This window comes from Liolophura sinensis, chromosome 9 (assembly GCF_032854445.1).
Source record: "Liolophura sinensis isolate JHLJ2023 chromosome 9, CUHK_Ljap_v2, whole genome shotgun sequence".
Classification (NCBI taxonomy): Eukaryota; Metazoa; Mollusca; class Polyplacophora; order Chitonida; family Chitonidae; genus Liolophura; species Liolophura sinensis.
In genome coordinates, this window is record NC_088303.1 from 24,550,716 (window position 1) to 24,575,607 (window position 24,892).

Sequence of the window (24,892 nt, forward strand, 5' to 3'; positions counted from 1 at the left end):
AACGAACATGTGGTGTTGATATTTTTTGACCTTGAAAGGCCTACGACACCACATGAAAATGTGGTATTTTAAAAGACCTCGCGGATATAGGCCTTTAAGGCCGATTACCAATATTTATATCAGAATTTTTATCTGATCGTCAGTTTAAGGTAAGGTGGTATCCTTTCACTAACACTGTTTAGCATAAAAATAAATAGTTTGGCTAAACATTGACATCTGCACTGCGGGTTCATTATATGTAGATCACTTCCTGATATGCTACCGTGCTAAAAATATGAATAACATCGAGGGGCAACCGCAGCTTTGTCTCAGTAAGATCGAGAATGAGCAGTTGCCAATGGTTTTAGATTTTCTGCGTCTAAAACCGTCGGTATGCATTTTTTGTAATAAACGGAAATTCCATCCAGACCCTGAACTTAATTTTTATGGTGAACCAGTGAAAATTGTTGGAGAAATAAATTTTTTAGGGGTTATATTCGATAAAAAATTATCATTTATACTCATATTAAAATGCTTAAAGCTAAATGTACAAAACCTCTCGATATAATTAAGGTCGTGTCTAGCACCGATTGGGGTGCTGACTGATCTGTTTTACTTAAATTATATCGTTCTCTGGTAAGGTCTAAATTGGACTATGGATCTATCATTTATGGTACCACTAGGAAGTGGTATATTAAAATGTTGGATCAAGGTTTGAGGCTCAGCCTTGGTGCTTTTGGAACCTCCCAGTAGAGAGTTTATATGTAGAGGCTGACGAGCCTTCTATACATCACAGGCGTATAAAACTGAGCCTTCAATATGCTACAAGCTTAAAGCACATCCAACAAAACCCTGCCTACGACTGTGTTTTCAATCCATTAAATGTAGACAAATATACTAAATGTCCTAACAAGATCCCTTCGTTTGGTGTTCGTGTTAAGGACCATATTGTGGAAGCCCAATATGGGACATAGCTCAGGTTTCTTTTCGGAGTCCCCTCCATGCCTTCTCCCACAACCTAAATTGATATTTGATCTACGTAAATATAATAAATCAAATACAAATCCTCTTATAATTCAGCAAGGTTTTGCTGAATTAAGGCTAAATGTTCGGATTATAAATTTATATATACTGTTGGGTCAAAGGATGGGGACAGTGTTGCAGCTGCAGCTGTCTTAGAGCAGCAAAGTTGCTTCTCTTCGTCTTCCATTCTCGACTTCCATCTTTTCTGCAGAGGCCAGGGCTACACTCTGGCCTTATCATATATTTCTTCTGGGCATGCCCAGAGGGCAGTGATATGCAGCGACTCGCTGTCTTGCCATTTGGCAATTAGGAATAATAAATTTAAAAATCCGTTGATCCCTCGAAATATTAGCCCTACATAAACAAATCAAAAGAGGTGAAGATATCATATTCTGTTGGATACAAAGTCATACTGGTATCCATGGAAACACAGTCGTTGACAGGGAGGCAAAAGCTGCCCTTACTAAACCTTTGTCAAAAGTTACAATACCACAGACCACATACTTAATATTCTTAGTTATATTCGTCCGCCTTTGGCAGGGTGAATGGGATCTGCAGGTTTACAGTAAACTGCATGCCATTCATCCTGTCATTGGCTATAATTCCTATACCTTAGATATGTCTCGTAGAGATCAAGTCGTTTTAACAAGATGCTGTATTGAGCATTCTCACTAACACATAATTTCATCTTGGATAGGAGCAGTGCTCCTGAGTGTGTTGGATGTGAGCTCAATATAGCATCAAACATATCCTGGTTGACTGTGTAGACTTTTGCCACATCCGGCAAAGATTCTACACAGTGAACTCTATATATGATTTATTCATCGCTGGCGATGTTGTTATTAATTTTTGAAGTCTGTTGGCTTGTATAAGAGAATATAGTTTATACATATATATATATATATATATATATATATATATATATATATATATATATATATATATATATATATATATATATATATATATATATATATCAATGCAAAATAAATAATATTTCAATGCAAAAATAAAAGCAATTGTGGTTTTCGACTTTTAACTGACATTTATTTTTTTTAAACTGTTTTTAAAATGTTCGTCTGTTTTTTCTTTATAGTTTTAATTCTTCAGCAGATCATGTCGAAAACTATTTACGGCTTCCTGGTTTTAACATGTTCCCGCCATATGGCTGAGATATTGCCGAAGTGGCGTTAAGCCATAATCATTCATTCATTCATTCCTTGTTGCGGGACGGATTTCCACCGCTCTTTTGTCTAGTGCTGCTTCACTGAGACGACTTACCGAAGGTAAGTAAGCCGCCCCGCCCTGGCCATCATACTGATACGGTCAATCAGTCGTTGTACTGTCCCCTCCATGCTGAACTTTAAGGCAGTGATAATAATATTGCAAAAGTAAAGAAATGATACTCACATAACAATGGTTTGTTTGCTGCTGTGAACAGAATCATATTTTCATCCTTTGCAGGGAAAACGGCGACTGGCCTTGCCCCATCATCTTGTCTATGTTAGATGCCTTATGAATGGGAAACTGCCTAAGCGAATGCAAGTATTCCTTTTCTTGGGACATTTGTTTACAATGCTGGTGATGGGGACGGGTGAAATACCTTTTCTTTCAAACTTTGTTAATAAAGATTTAGAATTTCGTGATAATCGACAGTTATCCACGATCTTCTACGCCAGTTGTGCCAACACAGTGCAAATTGTTTAGGCTGCATAAAGAGTGTTTCAAGTTAACTTTCTTCTGTCTTTATTTTTAAATGGTTTTAATTCATTTAATGCTTGGTTTAAATTGTATTCCTCTCTGATATGTAAATAATCACATATTAAATGATTTGAATCAAATTGATGTATACCTTATGGTTGAAATTTTATTCCTTTCTAATAGACAAAAAAATCAGGTATCAAAAAATTTTTTTCTCTCTGCGCTAGTTCGGAATCTCACTGTTCTGGAACACTAGCCATCAGTCCAGCCTTGAAGAGGACGAAACATTTATACGAATAAAAAGTTAAATGTGTATTTTTCCTACATTTACGACGTTAATGGTGTGAGAAACACGATGTTAAAATTCACGTGAATTATTATAGGTCGACGTAGTTAGTCTTTTCATAGAACACCTATAGGCTACCTATATTGGTTTTGATTTTGACTGATTTTAAAAATAATCAGCCTTTTCCCCGTGATCAAAATGAACAACCTTGACCCCATTCACCAATCAAATAAATAAATAATAACTTTATGTTATCATTTCTGTCAGGGTTTACAATGGGATCGGATTTTAAGGTATTGAGTCCTTTTCAATTCACGCATCTGACCGCTTTTTACTTAATGATCTTTCAGCACAAACTATACGTATGGCTTCTTTGCAGTCCTCTTTGAAACACCCCCATCCATCTAATAGGCTTATATCGTATCTGATATAGTAAAAATACTAGCATACACTTCATTTAATTTGGCCACAAGATCATGATTATTGAGAACTGAAATATTGCGCTTCCAAAAAAGGGGCCGCCAGAAATTACATCCGCAAAGTTTACTTCAATAACAGGACTTGAATGATCAGAAAAGGAGACATGTTTTACGTCTTGATAAGTTACATAACCATGAATACAATTAGGGACATAAAACCTGTCATTCTGCTTGCAGAATGGCACCTTGACAAAGTGTAACACTGCTTATTGGGATGAAATTTTCTAAAAATATCACACACACACCAAAATCGCTCTTTAAGGTACTGATCTCAACACCTATATTTCTAACATTGTTACCAGAACCGATCCTGTCTAATGCAAAGTTTTCAACACAGTTTAAATCACCCCCAAGAATAACAATTTCACTCCCACGTATTAAACAATCCAGATGAGTTATAAATTCTTTCCTGTCTTTTGGATTATTAGGAGCATGACATAATAAATTAACAGCGGTTATGTTGATTTCTGCTCAAACACTTAGATAACGACCACTCTGGCACCTAACCACATTCCGTATGACAAAATCAACGGAATATCTTACTATAATCCCCACCTCACAACTTCTACTTGACCAACAATCACCTGGGATATTTAAACTTCTCGTGTTATTATAATTTTCAAAGGGAGTTTCTTGTAAGAACAAAATATCAATTCTAAGATCAAACACAAATTTCTCAGCTAAATCTGCATATCATTATCCCTTAATCCATCCACATTTAGTTTTGCAAAGCGAATTGCCGACATGAGGGAAAGTAGGAGAAGCAAATCAAACATACCCATTATGATGTTACTAGGTGGCGAAAGTCATACTCAGTCCATGACAAACGTCCCCTTCCCCGGGAGGCGACTGATTTTCTTCTTCCGATACTGTAGGAGGAGAGTTCCACAATCTTCAGACGGTGAGGGAGATATTTCCATACGATTGCTTGAAACCACAAAATTTACGGCAGGGTCAGACACGCCATCCTGCTCGCCCTCATTTTTACTTCCTATCATCAGTTTGGCCTTCTTTTGCTTCACTGGTTCGGGTAAGCGCACATTATGGACATCGGGCTGTACTATCCCGCCGTCTACCTGGGTAGAAATTTCAGGATCCGGTGACGAAAATGCCGGATCAACCACTTGCTCCCTGAATCGACCGCCACAGACACAGGTTCGGCATCTTCGCCTGAGACGGCAGCACATAATCTCGTCCCATCACCAGAATCCGCCATGTTTACGTTAACGTCAACGTCGTCATCAGCGTCAACCACAACATCATCGCCCTCGTTCTCAACGTTATTTATCTGGTACCCGCCTTCAGAACACACGTCAACGTCAGAATCGACGTCAACGTCAGAGTCAACATCAGAGGCATTTTCACCATGGCTTTCCTCTGTTTTCATAACAACGTTCACTTGTGTTCTAGCAGCCCGAGCATTGCCAGAAGTTACGCCTTTCACCCGCGCCGCGTAAGACCACATACGTATGCTGCTCCGATCCGCACATGCCTCGTAGTCTTTCTCACTGTGTGGGTTTTCTTGCGTAGAAAAAACATTGCAGTTGTAACACCAAACCGACATACATTCCGCCGCCTTATGGCTATTTTGTCCACATTTCCGACACTCATATCTCTGTCCAGGAACATGACAACGTGAACATGACAAGGTTGATGAAATTTGAACATATCGCTCATTGTGACACCGGAAGCTGTACACCCGAATGCTGTTCTCACAGTGCATTGCACGGTGCACCGTCAGGTTCAAATACACAGAGATTGCAGGCACAATATCCTATTTCTTTTTCTTGTGAATATCCATATCCCAAGAAAAACATTTTCTTGAAATGTTTTTTTCTGAAAAGTAACAAGGCCCGATTTTATATTTACTATCCCACGTAGTACAGCAAAAAAGTCCCTCTGCACTACCGTAGAAAATACAAAGCTGTTCTTGGTAGATAGTGCCACAGACAGAGTTCTCAACGACCTGGTCGCAGGCGAAAACGTAACAGGTCTCGACATACTGTTAGCTGCTGCAGGGCAGTAGCCCACTTCCTAAATGTCCTCACAATAAAATATCACTCCTTAGAGTCTGGATTCGAAAAAAATATCAACAAAACTATAAAAAGCGGAATGATTCAAATAGTTTCTGAAACATTCCTGTTTTATACAAAATAAAAGCCCGGCTGAGGATAGAACTCACGACCTTTAGATAGAGCGTTCATTTGTGATTATAAGACTGACGCGCTGCGTACTGACGCTACCGAGGCCGCTGATTACAGTGTTTTTGATAAGCTTTATGTTAGTATCGACGAAACAATTGAGGTAAAAGGTGAAAGGATTAGAATTTTTTATAAAACATTTAATTCGTTTCATGTGATGAGCCAAAAAGAGTTATATACATCAACAATAATTGGACAAAAGTAATTGTAAGACATATTGCAAATGTTTCCAAGTACATGGAGATGTTCTCGGTGAGGATGGAACTCACAACACTCAGACAGCCCTTGCAAGTGTTATTATGAGAAAGATGCGTTGCCTACTGGTTTACCGTCGAAATTTTTGACCAAAACAGTACGTAAAAGCAGAAAGATTAAAAATAGTTTCTCAGATTTCAAAACGGAATGTAGGGATGTGATCCGCCAGCATTGTGTGAAACAGGCGTATGGAAAGAAGTCACAACTTCTACTGTTAGAAGCTGAATTAAATAATCTTAAGCAAGACCCAATTGTGAAATCTGATCAAACAGATCTTGTAAAGAAGGCAATCAATGGTCTACAGAAATTAATCCACTGTGGGGCCGTTATTTGGGCCAAGGCAGTACACTTTGACCAGGGTGAGAAACCAACACGTTACTTCATTCAACGCGTGGCCAGAAGGGGAAGAAAGAAAATGATCAAAAGTATTTTATGCCACAAGAATGGTATCGTTTCTCATAATGGTCAAACTGATGTTGCGCCCTGTATTCGTTCCTTCTACAGCGAATTGTATTCCAAACATGATGTTGATGTTGAAAGGCAGTTCGATTTTTTGTCATCTTTACCTAAGTCACGCGATAGTAGTAGACTATTGTGTGAGGGTAGGCTGACAGAAGAAGAATTATTCCATGTTGTAAAAGATATGAATAATTAGCGGTCTCCTGGTTCTGACGGTTTTCCTGCAGAATTTTACGTGGATTTTTGCCAATTTTTGGAAAACTATTTACACATGTCGCAAATCTTTGTTTTGAACAAGAAACGCTGACCTCTTCGCAGCGATACGGTCTGATAACATTATTATGTAAGGATCCAGACAACGCAGAGAGCATTGAGAACTGGAGGCCTATTAGTTCGTTAAATGTCGATTATAAAATTATCTCAAAGGCCTTATGTAATCACCTCAGGTGTGTAATCGATTCTGTGGTTTCTAAAAATCAGACATGTGATGTCCCTGGTAGGACAATTTTTGATACTTTACACTTGCTACGTAATGTTTACGATTATGCTGAGCAGAAAGATTTAGGTGTATGTTTTATCAACCTGGACCAAGAAAAGGCCCTTGATCGTGTTAACTGGTCATTTTTGTTCAAATTTCTGGAACATTTCAATTTTGGGCCAGACTTTTGTAATTGGGTGGAGTTACTGTATACTGACATATCAAGCTCAGTCATTGTGAACGGCCATATTACCAAAAAGTTTACATTATCTAGAGGTGTTCAGCAAGGATGTGCCTTGTCGCCATTATTGTGCACATTGTATTTCGAACTCTTTTTTTCTGCTGTTAAAACGAATGATACCATTTAAATAAAATGAAGAAAAATGTAACTTCTTGGAACGGCAGATACTTAACTTTAAGGGGGAAACCTGCACTAATAAACACGGTTGCTCTGTCTTTGTTATGGCTTGTTGCACAGTGTACCCTATTACCTACAAAATGTTTTACGCAAGGCACCCAACTGATTTTTGGATTCCTTTGGGACAATAAGCCTGAAAGTATAAAAAGATCTGTGTTGCACAACTTGTTTGAAAACGGCGGGTTAAAGATTTAAAACACTGAGTGCAAAGCTTATCCGCCATATTTTAAGACTTATACATGGAACGGAGGCCGACTGGAGATACTTTGCTATCTACTAGCTTGGAATTTCATCGAGACAATTGTGTCCCCAATTTTGTAGGCTGAACATCGCAACGTGGCAACTGAGGATTTATGTGCATTTTGTGGGTTGTTTAAATCCCAGAAACGTCTTTTTCTAGACTGCTGGGTAACTAAAAGTGTTTTCAATCATTTCAACCAAGTATGCTTAGTTTTTACCAGCGTTGGACGAAATTTTAGTGTTTAAGATGTTGGGAGACAATTTTAATCAAGTGGAAAAGGATGTAATATTATATGTCATTAACGTATTACAATTCAGCATATGGTGTACACTAAATTAGGTATTATTTCAAAATGTACAAAGAAATGTCCAAAGTATTGTGGCTGCTGCAAAAGGTGTAATAAAGACAAGAGTTAATGTAGAATTTTACAGAATGGGAAGAACAGAATTTGTAAGAACGTGATGTAAACGAAATGTATTCTGTAAGATAGCCTTAAATAAGCTTGTATATTTGTTAAAATAGCATTCTTCACCTTAATAACGATATCACTGTATTATGGCAAGTGAGAGTGAAATGAAACTAAGATATTGTTCTATGTGTCCCACAGCAGTCTTAGTAAGTCTGTGATAAATGATTTTAACATGGAGAGCTGTGGGAATAGAAGGAGGAAAAAGTCAATTCATGTACCCTTGTTCTTTCAGAGAATTTGGTCATAAATTCGACATCCCCCACCAAAAAAAATCAACCTTCCACAGGCTGTCTGAGTGTTGTGGGTTCCATCCTCACCTATGGCAAATATTTTGTATGAAATGGGAATGTTTGAGAAACTATTTTAAATCTTTCTGCTTTTACGTACTGTTTTGGTCAAAAATTTGGACAGTTAAATTTTTCAGCGCATCTTTCTCATAATTACATTTTCACGGGCAGTCTGAGTGTTGTGAGTTCAATCCGCACCGAGAACATCTCCATGTACTTGCAAACATTTGCAATATATCTTACATTTGCTTTTGTCCAATTATTTTTGATGCATTTAAACTCTTTTCGGCTCATCACATCGAAACGAATTAAATGTTTGATAAATAATTCGAAATGTTTTACCTTTTACCTCAATTGCTTTGTCGACACTAATGTAAAGTTTATAAAAAAACTCTATCATCATCGGCCTCGGTAGCGCAGTAGACAGCGCGTCAGTCTCATAATCACAAATAAACGAGCTATCTTCAGTGAGCTTTGGTCAAAAATTTTCTCAGCGCATCTTTCTCATAATCACGCTTGCACGGGCAGTCTGAGTGTTGTGAGTTCCATCCTCACCGAGAACATCTCCATGTACTTGCAAATATTTGCAATATATCTTACATTTGCTTTTGTGAAAATTATTTTTGATGCATTTAAACTCTTTTCGGCTCATCACATCAAAACGAATTAAATGTTTGATAAATAATTCGAAATGTTTTACCTTTTACCTCAATTGCTTTGTCGACACTAATGTAAAGTTTATAAAAAACTCTATCTTCAGCGGCCTCGGTAGCGCAGTAGGCAGCGCGTCAGTCTCATAATCACAAATGAACGGGCTATCTGAAGGTCGTGAGTTCGATCCTCACCCGGGGCATATATTTTGTATGAAATAGGAATGTTTCAGAAACTATTTTAAATCTTTCGGCTTTGACGTACTGCGTTGGTCAAAAATTTGGACGGTAAACCAATAGGCAGCGCATCTTTCTCATAATAACGCTTGCAAGGGCTGTCTGAGTGTTGTGAGTTCCATCCGCACCGAGAACATCTCCATGTACTTGGAAACATTTGCAATATGTCTTACAATTACTTTTGTCCAATTATTGTTGATGTATATAAACTCTTTTCGGCTCATCACATCGAAACGAATTAAATGTTTGATAAAGAATTCCAAATCTTTTATCTTTTATTTTTTTATATTTTACGTGATAGCACCACTGAATGAATAATTAAAGAGATGACACAATAGGTGGTTACGGATCTGGAGCATTTATCGACCCATGTTGGGAAATGGAAAGGTTGTAAGGAGGCGATCACAGCCCGGCCGAGAATTAAGTGACAGAGTGAACTGAAGTAAGAAACATGTAACCAAGAGGAAGAAAAGAACAGCACACTTTGTATTTCCAATTAATTGTTTTCCTTCCTGGAGTCGGTTAAGCGTACAAAATATGGGTTCCATTCAACGAACTCGCCTAATATTGTGGAGTCCGTCTTTTGGTTGTATTGTTGCAGCAATTTGGGACAGACTGTAAACCAGTGGGGAGATTAAACCTGTTCGTATTGTAGCAGAAACTGAGACCTATGGATAACAGAGTCGTGTGTCATCTTGTTGGCCGAATAGTTATGACCCTCAGAAAGCCGGCCCGACCCTATAGCGTCCTGCAGAGTACCTGTCTATCTAGGCATGGGTACCCCAGGGCGGGGAGACCAGGCAATAAATCATTTCAATGGTACATGGTGAGAAACGTCTTTGAACTACAAGAAGTGAACTGGGATAAGGTACTAACAGCCTAAACCGAAGTATTTCGTCCCTGGCGGGGAGTCGACTTAAAAATCTATCATGGATGGCGGCTGCTTAATATAAACAAGAACACCCAAGAATTGATAAACAGGCTTACGGAGTGAAATCTCTGTCATTATCTGTAGAGAAGAAATCTGCTTAGTACAATGGCGGCTTGCCACATAAGTCTGGCAAAAAGTGGTGAATAATACAATAAGAAAGTACGAAATAAAGAGCAAAACCAGAACAACAACAACAGTTTGTTAGCTGGTAACCAATTACATGTAACTGGCGAAATCCGACCTCTTGTCAGTTCAACTCAGTTAGAATTTTATTCTAACTATTCACAATAATAATACAAACTTTTAAATGATACCATGGCGAATAAAGGTTTAAAACGTAGTATACGACTTAACTTGAGTGCGCCAGTACTTATTCGGCGTAGTTCAGAACGTAACCCGAGTACGCAAGTACTTAATCCGAGTAGTTCAGAACTTGACCTGATTACGCTAGTACTTAATCTGAGTAGTTCATTATTTAATCCGAGTACGCCTGTACCTAATCTGAGTAGTTCAATATTTAATCTGATTGCGCCAGTACTTTTTTCGAGTGGTTCATCATTTAATCCCAGTAGGCCAGTACTTAATCTGAGTAGTTCATTACTTAATCCGAGTGCGCTAATATTTAATCCCAGGAGTTGAGAACTTAACCCGAGTTCTCCAGTGCTTAATCCGCTCAAATTTTGCGACCACTATACAAATGCCACGAGTTGCGAATACTTAACTCCAGCATTTTTCAACTCACAGATTAAGTGCAACCATTTTCACTGCATTCTTTGTAACACTGTCAATTGCTTACTCACTGAAGCTGTAACGAATAGGAAATGTTACACGCCACGAAATCAGCGTAATACGACCCATGAAAACATGTCAATATTTACGACTATTTTTGCTCATTAGAGTTCAGCTGGAGAGAAGATAGACCGTGGTACAAGCTTGGCCAAAGATTAAATATGACAACGATGTATTAGTGTATTTCATTTGCTTGACCAGCTGCGATGGAATAAGACAGAACCCATCGTCAATCATAATCGGGATAATAAATTCGTAATTGGTCTGAAACACGTTGAACCGCTTTTGGGCGAGGACACACTTAATACATCAGGGATAGATTTTTCACTCACTTGTCTCCTATATTGAATGAAATAGGAATGTTTGAAAAACTATTTTAAATCTTTCTGCTTTTACGTACTGTTTTGGTCAAAAATTTTCTCAGCGCATCTTTCTCATAATCACGCTTGCACGGGCAGTCTGAGTGTTGTGAGTTCCATCCTCACCGAGAACATCTCCATGTACTTGCAAACATTTGCAATATATCTTACATTTGCTTTTGTCCAATTATTTTTGATGCATTTAAACTCTTTTCGGCTCATCACATCAAAACGAATTAAATGTTTGATAAATAATTCGAAATGTTTTACCTTTTACCTCAATTGCTTTGTCGACACTAATGTAAAGTTTATAAAAAACTCTATCTTCAGCGGCCTCGGTAGCGCAGTAGGCAGCGCGTCAGTCTCATAATCACAAATGAACGGGCTATCTGAAGGTCGTGAGTTCGATCCTCACCCGGGGCATATATTTTGTATGAAATAGGAATGTTTCAGAAACTATTTTAAATCTTTCGGCTTTGACGTACTGCGTTGGTCAAAAATTTGGACGGTAAACCAATAGGCAGCGCATCTTTCTCATAATAACGCTTGCAAGGGCTGTCTGAGTGTTGTGAGTTCCATCCGCACCGAGAACATCTCCATGTACTTGGAAACATTTGCAATATGTCTTACAATTACTTTTGTCCAATTATTGTTGATGTATATAAACTCTTTTCGGCTCATCATATCGAAACGAATTAAATGTTTGATAAAGAATTCCAAATCTTTTATCTTTTATTTTTTTTATATTTTACGTGATAGCACCACTGAATGAATAATTAAAGAGATGACACAATAGGTGGTTACGGATCTGGAGCATTTATCGACCCATGTTGGGAAATGGAAAGGTTGTAAGGAGGCGATCACAGCCCGGCCGAGAATTAAGTGACAGAGTGAACTGAAGTAAGAAACATGTAACCAAGAGGAAGAAAAGAACAGCACACTTTGTATTTCCAATTAATTGTTTTCCTTCCTGGAGTCGGTTAAGCGTACAAAATATGGGTTCCATTCAACGAACTCGCCTAATATTGTGGAGTCCGTCTTTTGGTTGTATTGTTGCAGCAATTTGGGACAGACTGTAAACCAGTGGGGAGATTAAACCTGTTCGTATTGTAGCAGAAACTGAGACCTATGGATAACACAGTCGTGTGTCATCTTGTTGGCCGAATAGTTATGACCCTCAGAAAGCCGGCCCGACCCTATAGCGTCCTGCAGAGTACCTGTCTATCTAGGCATGGGTACCCCAGGGCGGGGAGACCAAGCAATAAATCATTTCAATGGTACATGGTGAGAAACGTCTTTGAACTACAAGAAGTGAACTGGCACAAGGTACTAACAGCCTAAACCGAAGTATTTCGTCCCTGGCGGGTAGTCGACTTAAAAATCTATCATGGATGGCGGCTGCTTAATATAAACAAGAACACCCAAGAATTGATAAACAGGCTTACGGAGTGAAATCTCTGTCATTATCTGTAGAGAAGAAATCTGCTTAGTACAATGGCGGCTTGCCACATAAGTCTGGCAAAAAGTGGTGAATAATACAATAAGAAAGTACGAAATAAGGAGCAAAACCAGAACAACAACAACAGTTTGTTAGCTGGTAACCAATTACATGTAACTGGCGAAATCCGACCTCTTGTCAGTTCAACTCAGTTAGAATTTTATTCTAACTATTCACAATAATAATACAAACTTTTAAATGATACCATGGCGAATAAAGGTTTAAAACGTAGTATACGACTTAACTTGAGTGCGCCAGTACTTATTCGGCGTAGTTCAGAACGTAACCCGAGTACGCAAGTACTTAATCCGAGTAGTTCAGAACTTGACCTGATTACGCTAGTACTTAATCTGAGTAGTTCATTATTTAATCCGAGTACGCCTGTACCTAATCTGAGTAGTTCAATATTTAATCTGATTGCGCCAGTACTTTTTTCGAGTGGTTCATCATTTAATCCCAGTAGGCCAGTACTTAATCTGAGTAGTTCATTACTTAATCCGAGTGCGCTAATATTTAATCCCAGGAGTTGAGAACTTAACCCGAGTTCTCCAGTGCTTAATCCGCTCAAATTTTGCGACCACTATACAAATGCCACGAGTTGCGAATACTTAACTCCAGCATTTTTCAACTCACAGATTAAGTGCAACCATTTTCACTGCATTCTTTGTAACACTGTCAATTGCTTACTCACTGAAGCTGTAACGAATAGGAAATGTTACACGCCACGAAATCAGCGTAATACGACCCATGAAAACATGTCAATATTTACGACTATTTTTGCTCATTAGAGTTCAGCTGGAGAGAAGATAGACCGTGGTACAAGCTTGGCCAAAGATTAAATATGACAACGATGTATTAGTGTATTTCATTTGCTTGACCAGCTGCGATGGAATAAGACAGAACCCATCGTCAATCATAATCGGGATAATAAATTCGTAATTGGTCTGAAACACGTTGAACCGCTTTTGGGCGAGAACACACTTAATACATCAGGGATAGATTTTTCACTCACTTGTCTCCTATATTGAATGAAATAGGAATGTTTGAAAAACTATTTTAAATCTTTCTGCTTTTACGTACTGTTTTGGTCAAAAATTTTCTCAGCGCATCTTTCTCATAATCACGCTTGCACGGGCAGTCTGAGTGTTGTGAGTTCCATCCTCACCGAGAACATCTCCATGTACTTGCAAACATTTGCAATATATCTTACATTTGCTTTTGTCCAATTATTTTTGATGCATTTAAACTCTTTTCGGCTCATCACATCAAAACGAATTAAATGTTTGATAAATAATTCGAAATGTTTTACCTTTTACCTCAATTGCTTTGTCGACACTAATGTAAAGTTTATAAAAAACTCTATCTTCAGCAGCCTCGGTAGCGCAGTAGGCAGCGCGTCAGTCTCATAATCACAAATGAACGGGCTATCTGAAGGTCGTGAGTTCGATCCTCACCCGGGGCATATATTTTGTATGAAATAGGAATGTTTCAGAAACTATTTTAAATCTTTCGGCTTTGACGTACTGCGTTGGTCAAAAATTTGGACGGTAAACCAATAGGCAGCGCATCTTTCTCATAATAACGCTTGCAAGGGCTGTCTGAGTGTTGTGAGTTCCATCCGCACCGAGAACATCTCCATGTACTTGGAAACATTTGCAATATGTCTTACAATTACTTTTGTCCAATTATTGTTGATGTATATAAACTCTTTTCGGCTCATCACATCGAAACGAATTAAATGTTTGATAAAGAATTCCAAATCTTTTATCTTTTATTTTTTTTATATTTTACGTGATAGCACCACTGAATGAATAATTAAAGAGATGACACAATAGGTGGTTACGGATCTGGAGCATTTATCGACCCATGTTGGGAAATGGAAAGGTTGTAAGGAGGCGATCACAGCCCGGCCGAGAATTAAGTGACAGAGTGAACTGAAGTAAGAAACATGTAACCAAGAGGAAGAAAAGAACAGCACACTTTGTATTTCCAATTAATTGTTTTCCTTCCTGGAGTCGGTTAAGCGTACAAAATATGGGTTCCATTCAACGAACTCGCCTAATATTGTGGAGTCCGTCTTTTGGTTGTATTGTTGCAGCAATTTGGGACAGACTGTAAACCAGTGGGGAGATTAAACCTGTTCGTATTGTAGCAGAAACTGAGACCTATGGATAACAGAGTCGTGTGTCATCTTGTTGGCCGAATAGTTATGACCCTCAGAAAGCCGGCCCGACCCTATAGCGTCCTGCAGAGTACCTGTCTATCTAGGCATGGGTAGCCCAGGGCGGGGAGACCAGGCAATAAATCATTTCAATGGTACATGGTGAGAAACGTCTTTGAACTACAAGAAGTGAAATGGGATAAGGTACTAACAGCCTAAACCGAAGTATTTCGTCCCTGGCGGGGAGTCGACTTAAAAATCTATCATGGATGGCGGCTGCTTAATATAAACAAGAACACCCAAGAATTGATAAACAGGCTTACGGAGTGAAATCTCTGTCATTATCTGTAGAGAAGAAATCTGCTTAGTACAATGGCGGCTTGCCACATAAGTCTGGCAAAAAGTGGTGAATAATACAATAAGAAAGTACGAAATAAAGAGTAAAACCAGAACAACAACAACAGTTTGTTAGCTGGTAACTGATTACATGTAACTGGCGAAATCCGACCTCTTGTCAGTTCAACTCAGTTAGATTTTTATTCTAACTAATCACAATAATAATACAAACTTTTCAATTATACCATGGCGAATAAAGGTTTAAAACGTAGTATACGACTTAACTTGAGTGCGCCAGTACTTATTCCGCGTAGTTCAGAACGTAACCCGAGTACGCAAGTACTTAATCCGAGTAGTTCAGAACTTGACCTGATTACGCCAGTACTTAATCTGAGTAGTTCATTATTTAATCCGAGTACGCCTGTACCTAATCTGAGTAGTTCAATATTTAATCTGATTGCGCCAGTACTTTTTTCGAGTGGTTCATCATTTAATCCCAGTACGCCAGTACTTAATCTGAGTAGTTCATTACTTAATCCGAGTGCGCTAATATTTAATCCCAGGAGTTGAGAACTTAACCCGAGTTCTCCAGTGCTTAATCCGCTCAAATTTTGCGACCACTATACCAATGCCACGAGTTGCGAATACTTAACTCCAGCATTTTTCAACTCACAGATTAAGTGCAACCATTTTCACTGCATTCTTTGTAACACTGTCAATTGCTTACTCACTGAAGCTGTAACGAATAGGAAATGTTACACGCCACGAAATCAGCGTAATACGACCCATGAAAACATGTCAATATTTACGACTATTTTTGCTCATTAGAGTTCAGCTGGAGAGAAGATAGACCGTGGTACAAGCTTGGCCAAAGATTAAATATGACAACGATGTATTAGTGTATTTCATTTGCTTGACCAGCTGCGATGGAATAAGACAGAACCCATCGTCAATCATAATCGGGATAATAAATTCGTAACTGCTCTGAAACACGTTGAACCGCTTTTGGGCGAGGACACACTTAATACATCAGGGATAGATTTTTCACTCACTTGTCTCCTATATTGAATGAAATAGGAATGTTTGAAAAACTATTTTAAATCTTTCTGCTTTTACGTACTGTTTTGGTCAAAAATTTTCTCAGCGCATCTTTCTCATAATCACGCTTGCACGGGCAGTCTGAGTGTTGTGAGTTCCATCCTCACCGAGAACATCTCCATGTACTTGCAAACATTTGCAATATATCTTACATTTGCTTTTGTCCAATTATTGTTGATGCATTTAAACTCTTTTCGGCTCATCACATCAAAACGAATTAAATGTTTGATAAATAATTCGAAATGTTTTACCTTTTACCTCAATTGCTTTGTCGACACTAATGTAAAGTTTATAAAAAACTCTATCATCATCGGCCTCGGTAGCGCAGTAGGCAGCGCGTCAGTCTCATAATCACAAATGAACGGGCTATCTGAAGGTCGTGAGTTCGATCCTCACCCGGGGCATGTATTTTGTATGAAATAGGAATGTTTCAGAAACTATTTTAAATCTTTCGGCTTTGACGTGCTGCGTTGGTCAAAAATTTGGACGGTAAACCAATAGGCAGCGCATCTTTCTCATAATAACGCTTGCAAGGGCTGTCTGAGTGTTGTGAGTTCCATCCGCACCGAGAACATCTCCATGTACTTGGAAACATTTGCAATATGTCTTACAATTACTTTTGTCCAATTATTGTTGATGTATATAAACTCTTTTCGGCTCATCACATCGAAACGAATTAAATGTTTGATAAAGAATTCCAAATCTTTTATCTTTTATTTTTTTTATATTTTACGTGATAGCACCACTGAATGAATAATTAAAGAGATGACACAATAGGTGGTTACGGATCTGGAGCATTTATCGACCCATGTTGGGAAATGGAAAGGTTGTAAGGAGGCGATCACAGCCCGGCCGAGAATTAAGTGACAGAGTGAACTGAAGTAAGAAACATGTAACCAAGAGGAAGAAAAGAACAGCACACTTTGTATTTCCAATTAATTGTTTTCCTTCCTGGAGTCGGTTAAGCGTACAAAATATGGGTTCCATTCAACGAACTCGCCTAATATTGTGGAGTCCGTCTTTTGGTTGTATTGTTGCAGCAATTTGGGACAGACTGTAAACCAGTGGGGAGATTAAACCTGTTCGTATTGTAGCAGAAACTGAGACCTATGGATAACAGAGTCGTGTGTCATCTTGTTGGCCGAATAGTTATGACCCTCAGAAAGCCGGCCCGACCCTATAGCGTCCTGCAGAGTACCTGTCTATCTAGGCATGGGTAGCCCAGGGCGGGGAGACCAGGCAATAAATCATTTCAATGGTACATGGTGAGAAACGTCTTTGAACTACAAGAAGTGAACTGGGATAAGGTACTAACAGCCTAAACCGAAGTATTTCGTCCCTGGCGGGGAGTCGACTTAAAAATCTATCATGGATGGCGGCTGCTTAATATAAACAAGAACACCCAAGAATTGATAAACAGGCTTACGGAGTGAAATCTCTGTCATTATCTGTAGAGAAGAAATCTGCTTAGTACAATGGCGGCTTGCCACATAAGTCTGGCAAAAAGTGGTGAATAATACAATAAGAAAGTACGAAATAAAGAGTAAAACCAGAACAACAACAACAGTTTGTTAGCTGGTAACTAATTACATGTAACTGGCGAAATCCGACCTCTTGTCAGTTCAACTCAGTTAGAATATTATTCTAACTATTCACAATAATAATACAAACTTTTCAATGATACCATGGCGAATAAAGGTTTAAAACGTAGTATACGACTTAACTTGAGTGCGCCAGTACTTATTCGGCGTAGTTCAGAACGTAACCCGAGTACGCAAGTACTTAATCCGAGTAGTTCAGAACTTGACCTGATTACGCTAGTACTTAATCTGAGTAGTTCATTATTTAATCCGAGTACGCCTGTACCTAATCTGAGTAGTTCAATATTTAATCTGATTGCGCCAGTACTTTTTTCGAGTGGTTCATCATTTAATCCCAGTAGGCCAGTACTTAATCTGAGTAGTTCATTACTTAATCCGAGTGCGCTAATATTTAATCCCAGGAGTTGAGAACTTAACCCGAGTTCTCCAGTGCTTAATCCGCTCAAATTTTGCGACCACTATACAAATGCCACGAGTTGCGAATACTTAACTCCAGCATTTTTCAACTCACAGATTAAGTGCAACCATTTTCACTGCATTCTTTGTAACACTGTCAATTGCTTACTCACTGAAGCTGTAACGAATAGGAAATGTTACACGCCACGAAATCAGCGTAATACGACCCATGAAAACATGTCAATATTTACGACTATTTTTGCTCATTAGAGTTCAGCTGGAGAGAAGATAGACCGTGGTACAAGCTTGGCCAAAGATTAAATATGACAACGATGTATTAGTGTATTTCATTTGCTTGACCAGCTGCGATGGAATAAGACAGAACCCATCGTCAATCATAATCGGGATAATAAATTCGTAATTGGTCTGAAACACGTTGAACCGCTTTTGGGCGAGGACACACTTAATACATCAGGGATAGATTTTTCACTCACTTGTCTCCTATATTGAATGAAATAGGAATGCTTGAAAAACTATTTTAAATCTTTCTGCTTTTACGTACTGTTTTGGTCAAAAATTTTCTCAGCGCATCTTTCTCATAATCACGCTTGCACGGGCAGTCTGAGTGTTGTGAGTTCCATCCTCACCGAGAACATCTCCATGTACTTGCAAACATTTGCAATATATCTTACATTTGCTTTTGTCCAATTATTTTTGATGCATTTAAACACTTTTCGGCTCATCACATCAAAACGAATTAAATGTTTGATAAATAATTCGAAAAGTTTTACCTTTTACCTCAATTGCTTTGTCGACACTAATGTAAAGTTTATAAAAAACTCTATCATCATCGGCCTCGGTAGCGCAGTAGGCAGCGCGTCAGTCTCATAATCACAAATGAACGGGCTATCTGAAGGTCGTGAGTTCGATCCTCACCCGGGGCATGTATTTTGTATGAAATAGGAATGTTTCAGAAACTATTTTAAATCTTTCGGCTTTGACGTACTGCGTTGGTCAAAAATTTGGACGGTAAACCAATAGGCAGCGCATCTTTCTCATAATAACGCTTGCAAGGGCTGTCTGAGTGTTGTGAGTTCCATCCGCACCGAGAACATCTCCATGTACTTGGAAACATTTGCAATATGTCTTACAATTACTTTTGTCCAATTATTGTTGATGTATATAAACTTTTTTCGGCTCATCACATCGAAACGAATTAAATGTTTGATAAAGAATTCCAAATCTTTTATCTTTTATTTTTTTTTATATTTTACGTGATAGCACCACTGAATGAATAATTAAAGAGATGACACAATAGGTGGTTACGGATCTGGAGCATTTATCGACCCATGTTGGGAAATGGAAAGGTTGTAAGGAGGCGATCACAGCCCGGCCGAGAATTAAGTGACAGAGTGAACTGAAGTAAGAAACATGTAACCAAGAGGAAGAAAAGAACAGCACACTTTGTATTTCCAATTAATTGTTTTCCTTCCTGGAGTCGGTTAAGCGTACAAAATATGGGTTCCATTCAACGAACTCGCCTAATATTGTGGAGTCCGTCTTTTGGTTGTATTGTTGCAGCAATTTGGGACAGACTGTAAACCAGTGGGGAGATTAAACCTGTTCGTATTGTAGCAGAAACTGAGACCTATGGATAACACAGTCGTGTGTCATCTTGTTGGCCGAATAGTTATGACCCTCAGAAAGCCGGCCCGACCCTATAGCGTCCTGCAGAGTACCTGTCTATCTAGGCATGGGTACCCCAGGGCGGGGAGACCAGGCAATAAATCATTTCAATGGTACATGGTGAGAAACGTCTTTGAACTACAAGAAGTGAACTGGCATAAGGTACTAACAGCCTAAACCGAAGTATTTCGTCCCTGGCGGGTAGTCGACTTAAAAATCTATCATGGATGGCGGCTGCTTAATATAAACAAGAACACCCAAGAATTGATAAACAGGCTTACGGAGTGAAATCTCTGTCATTATCTGTAGAGAAGAAATCTGCTTAGTACAATGGCGGCTTGCCACATAAGTCTGGCAAAAAGTGGTGAATAATACAATAAGAAAGTACGACATAAAGAGTAAAACCAGAGAAACAACAACAGTTTGTTAGCTGGTAACTGATTACATGTAACTGGCGAAATCCGACCTCTTGTCAGTTCAACTCAGTTAGAATTTTATTCTAACTATTCACAATAATAATACAAACTTTTCAATGATACCATGGCGAATAAAGGTTTAAAACGTAGTATACGACTTAACTTGAGTGCGCCAGTACTTATTCGGCGTAGTTCAGAACGTAACCCGAGTACGCAAGTACTTAATCCGAGTAGTTCAGAACTTGACCTGATTACGCTAGTACTTAATCTGAGTAGTTCATTATTTAATCCGAGTACGCCTGTACCTAATCTGAGTAGTTCAATATTTAATCTGATTGCGCCAGTACTTTTTTCGAGTGGTTCATCATTTAATCCCAGTAGGCCAGTACTTAATCTGAGTAGTTCATTACTTAATCCGAGTGCGCTAATATTTAATCCCAGGAGTTGAGAACTTAACCCGAGTTCTCCAGTGCTTAATCCGCTCAAATTTTGCGACCACTATACAAATGCCACGAGTTGCGAATACTTAACTCCAGCATTTTTCAACTCACAGATTAAGTGCAACCATTTTCACTGCATTCTTTGTAACACTGTCAATTGCTTACTCACTGAAGCTGTAACGAATAGGAAATGTTACACGCCACGAAATCAGCGTAATACGACCCATGAAAACATGTCAATATTTACGACTATTTTTGCTCATTAGAGTTCAGCTGGAGAGAAGATAGACCGTGGTACAAGCTTGGCCAAAGATTAAATATGACAACGATGTATTAGTGTATTTCATTTGCTTGACCAGCTGCGATGGAATAAGACAGAACCCATCGTCAATCATAATCGGGATAATAAATTCGTAATTGGTCTGAAACACGTTGAACCGCTTTTGGGCGAGGACACACTTAATACATCAGGGATAGATTTTTCACTCACTTGTCTCCTATATTGAATAAAATAGGAATGTTTGAAAAACTATTTTAAATCTTTCTGCTTTTACGTACTGTTTTGGTCAAAAATTTTCTCAGCGCATCTTTCTCATAATCACGCTTGCACGGGCAGTCTGAGTGTTGTGAGTTCCATCCTCACCGAGAACATCTCCATGTACTTGCAAACATTTGCAATATATCTTACATTTGCTTTTGTCCAATTATTTTTGATGCATTTAAACTCTTTTCGGCTCATCACATCAAAACGAATTAAATGTTTGATAAATAATTCGAAATGTTTTACCTTTTACCTCAATTGCTTTGTCGACACTAATGTAAAGTTTATAAAAAACTCTATCTTCAGCGGCCTCGGTAGCGCAGTAGGCAGCGCGTCAGTCTCATAATCACAAATGAACGGGCTATCTGAAGGTCGTGAGTTCGATCCTCACCCGGGGCATATATTTTGTATGAAATAGGAATGTTTCAGAAACTATTTTAAATCTTTCGGCTTTGACGTACTGCGTTGGTCAAAAATTTGGACGGTAAACCAATAGGCAGCGCATCTTTCTCATAATAACGCTTGCAAGGGCTGTCTGAGTGTTGTGAGTTCCATCCGCACCGAGAACATCTCCATGTACTTGGAAACATTTGCAATATGTCTTACAATTACTTTTGTCCAATTATTGTTGATGTATATAAACTCTTTTCGGCTCATCACATCGAAACGAATTAAATGTTTGATAAAGAATTCCAAATCTTTTATCTTTTATTTTTTTTATATTTTACGTGATAGCACCACTGAATGAATAATTAAAGAGATGACACAATAGGTGGTTACGGATCTGGAGCATTTATCGACCCATGTTGGGAAATGGAAAGGTTGTAAGGAGGCGATCACAGCCCGGCCGAGAATTAAGTGACAGAGTGAACTGAAGTAAGAAACATGTAACCAAGAGGAAGAAAAGAACAGCACACTTTGTATTTCCAATTAATTGTTTTCCTTCCTGGAGTCGGTTAAGCGTACAAAATATGGGTTCCATTCAACGAACTCGCCTAATATTGTGGAGTCCGTCTTTTGGTTGTATTGTTGCAGCAATTTGGGACAGACTGTAAACCAGTGGGGAGATTAATCCTGTTCGTATTGTAGCAGAAACTGAGACCTATGGATAACAGAGTCGTGTGTCATCTTGTTGGCCGAATAGTTATGACCCTCAGAAAGCCGGCCCGACCCTTTAGCGTCCTGCAGAGTACCTGTCTATCTAGGCATGGGTACCCCAGGGCGGGGAGACCAGGCAATAAATCATTTCAATGGTACATGGTGAGAAACGTCTTTGAACTACAAGAAGTGAACTGGGATAAGGTACTAACAGCCTAAACCGAAGTATTTCGTCCCTGGCGGGGAGTCGACTTAAAAATCTATCATGGATGGCGGCTGCTTAATATAAACAAGAACACCCAAGAATTGATAAACAGGCTTACGAGTGAAATCTCTGTCATTATCTGTAGAGAAGAAATCTGCTTAGTACTATGGCGGCTTGCCACATAAGTCTGGCAAAAAGTGGTGAATAATACAATAAGAAAGTACGAAATAAAGAGTAAAACCAGAACAACAACAACAGTTTGTTAGCTGGTAACTGATTACATGTAACTGGCGAAATCCGACCTCTTGTCAGTTCAACTCAGTTAGAATTTTATTCTAACTAATCACAATAATAATACAAACTTTTCAATTATACCATGGCGAATAAAGGTTTAAAACGTAGTATACGACTTAACTTGAGTGCGCCAGTACTTATTCCGCGTAGTTCAGAACGTAACCCGAGTACGCAAGTACTTAATCCGAGTAGTTCAGAACTTGACCTGATTACGCCAGTACTTAATCTGAGTAGTTCATTATTTAATCCGAGTACGCCTGTACCTAATCTGAGTAGTTCAATATTTAATCTGATTGCGCCAGTACTTTTTTCGAGTGGTTCATCATTTAATCCCAGTAGGCCAGTACTTAATCTGAGTAGTTCATTACTTAATCCGAGTGCGCTAATATTTAATCCCAGGAGTTGAGAACTTAACCCGAGTTCTCCAGTGCTTAATCCGCTCAAATTTTGCGACCACTATGCCAATGCCACGAGTTGCGAATACTTAACTCCAGCATTTTTCAACTCACAGATTAAGTGCAACCATTTTCACTGCATTCTTTGTAACACTGTCAATTGCTTACTCACTGAAGCTGTAACGAATAGGAAATGTTACACGCCACGAAATCAGCGTAATACGACCCATGAAAACATGTCAATATTTACGACTATTTTTGCTCATTAGAGTTCAGCTGGAGAGAAGATAGACCGTGGTACAAGCTTGGCCAAAGATTAAATATGACAACGATGTATTAGTGTATTTCATTTGCTTGACCAGCTGCGATGGAATAAGACAGAACCCATCGTCAATCATAATCGGGATAATAAATTCGTAATTGGTCTGAAACACGTTGAACCGCTTTTGGGCGAGGACACACTTAATACATCAGGGATAGATTTTTCACTCACTTGTCTCCTATATTGAATGAAATAGGAATGCTTGAAAAACTATTTTAAATCTTTCTGCTTTTACGTACTGTTTTGGTCAAAAATTTTCTCAGCGCATCTTTCTCATAATCACGCTTGCACGGGCAGTCTGAGTGTTGTGAGTTCCATCCTCACCGAGAACATCTCCATGTACTTGCAAACATTTGCAATATATCTTACATTTGCTTTTGTCCAATTATTTTTGATGCATTTAAACTCTTTTCGGCTCATCACATCAAAACGAATTAAATGTTTGATAAATAATTCGAAATGTTTTACCTTTTACCTCAATTGCTTTGTCGACACTAATGTAAAGTTTATAAAAAACTCTATCATCATCGGCCTCGGTAGCGCAGTAGGCAGCGCGTCAGTCTCATAATCACAAATGAACGGGCTATCTGAAGGTCACGAGTTCGATCCTCACCCGGGGCATATATTTTGTATGAAATAGGAATGTTTCAGAAACTATTTTAAATCTTTCGGCTTTGACGTACTGCGTTGGTCAAAAATTTGGACGGTAAACCAATAGGCAGCGCATCTTTCTCATAATAACGCTTGCAAGGGCTGTCTGAGTGTTGTGAGTTCCATCCGCACCGAGAACATCTCCATGTACTTGGAAACATTTGCAATATGTCTTACAATTACTTTTGTCCAATTATTTTTGATGTATATAAACTCTTTTCGGCTCATCACATCGAAACGAATTAAATGTTTGATAAAGAATTCCAAATCTTTTATCTTTTATTTTTTTTATATTTTACGTGATAGCACCACTGAATGAATAATTAAAGAGATGACACAATAGGTGGTTACGGATCTGGAGCATTTATCGACCCATGTTGGGAAATGGAAAGGTTGTAAGGAGGCGATCACAGCCCGGCCGAGAATTAAGTGACAGAGTGAACTGAAGTAAGAAACATGTAACCAAGAGGAAGAAAAGAACAGCACACTTTGTATTTCCAATTAATTGTTTT

The 24,892-nt window shown here is 38.6% G+C and overlaps 6 non-coding genes across 6 annotated transcripts; all 6 read left to right on the top strand.

Annotated features, from left to right (window-relative positions):
• Positions 1–9,038: 9,038 nt before the first annotated feature.
• Positions 9,039–9,129, top strand: Trnam-cau (transfer RNA methionine (anticodon CAU)). The gene is given in 2 exon segments: positions 9,039–9,075; positions 9,094–9,129. It is a non-coding gene; the product is annotated as a tRNA-Met (tRNA).
• A 2,445-nt stretch (positions 9,130–11,574) lies between these two features.
• Trnam-cau (transfer RNA methionine (anticodon CAU)) lies at positions 11,575–11,665 on the top strand. The gene is given in 2 exon segments: positions 11,575–11,611; positions 11,630–11,665. It is a non-coding gene; the product is annotated as a tRNA-Met (tRNA).
• A 2,446-nt stretch (positions 11,666–14,111) lies between these two features.
• Trnam-cau (transfer RNA methionine (anticodon CAU)) lies at positions 14,112–14,202 on the top strand. The gene is given in 2 exon segments: positions 14,112–14,148; positions 14,167–14,202. It is a non-coding gene; the product is annotated as a tRNA-Met (tRNA).
• Positions 14,203–16,648: 2,446 nt separating this feature from the next.
• Trnam-cau (transfer RNA methionine (anticodon CAU)) lies at positions 16,649–16,739 on the top strand. The gene is given in 2 exon segments: positions 16,649–16,685; positions 16,704–16,739. It is a non-coding gene; the product is annotated as a tRNA-Met (tRNA).
• A 2,446-nt stretch (positions 16,740–19,185) lies between these two features.
• On the top strand, positions 19,186–19,276 carry Trnam-cau (transfer RNA methionine (anticodon CAU)). The gene is given in 2 exon segments: positions 19,186–19,222; positions 19,241–19,276. It is a non-coding gene; the product is annotated as a tRNA-Met (tRNA).
• Positions 19,277–21,723: 2,447 nt separating this feature from the next.
• Positions 21,724–21,814, top strand: Trnam-cau (transfer RNA methionine (anticodon CAU)). Its single transcript is given in 2 exon segments — positions 21,724–21,760; positions 21,779–21,814. It is a non-coding gene; the product is annotated as a tRNA-Met (tRNA).
• Positions 21,815–24,892: the final 3,078 nt, after the last annotated feature.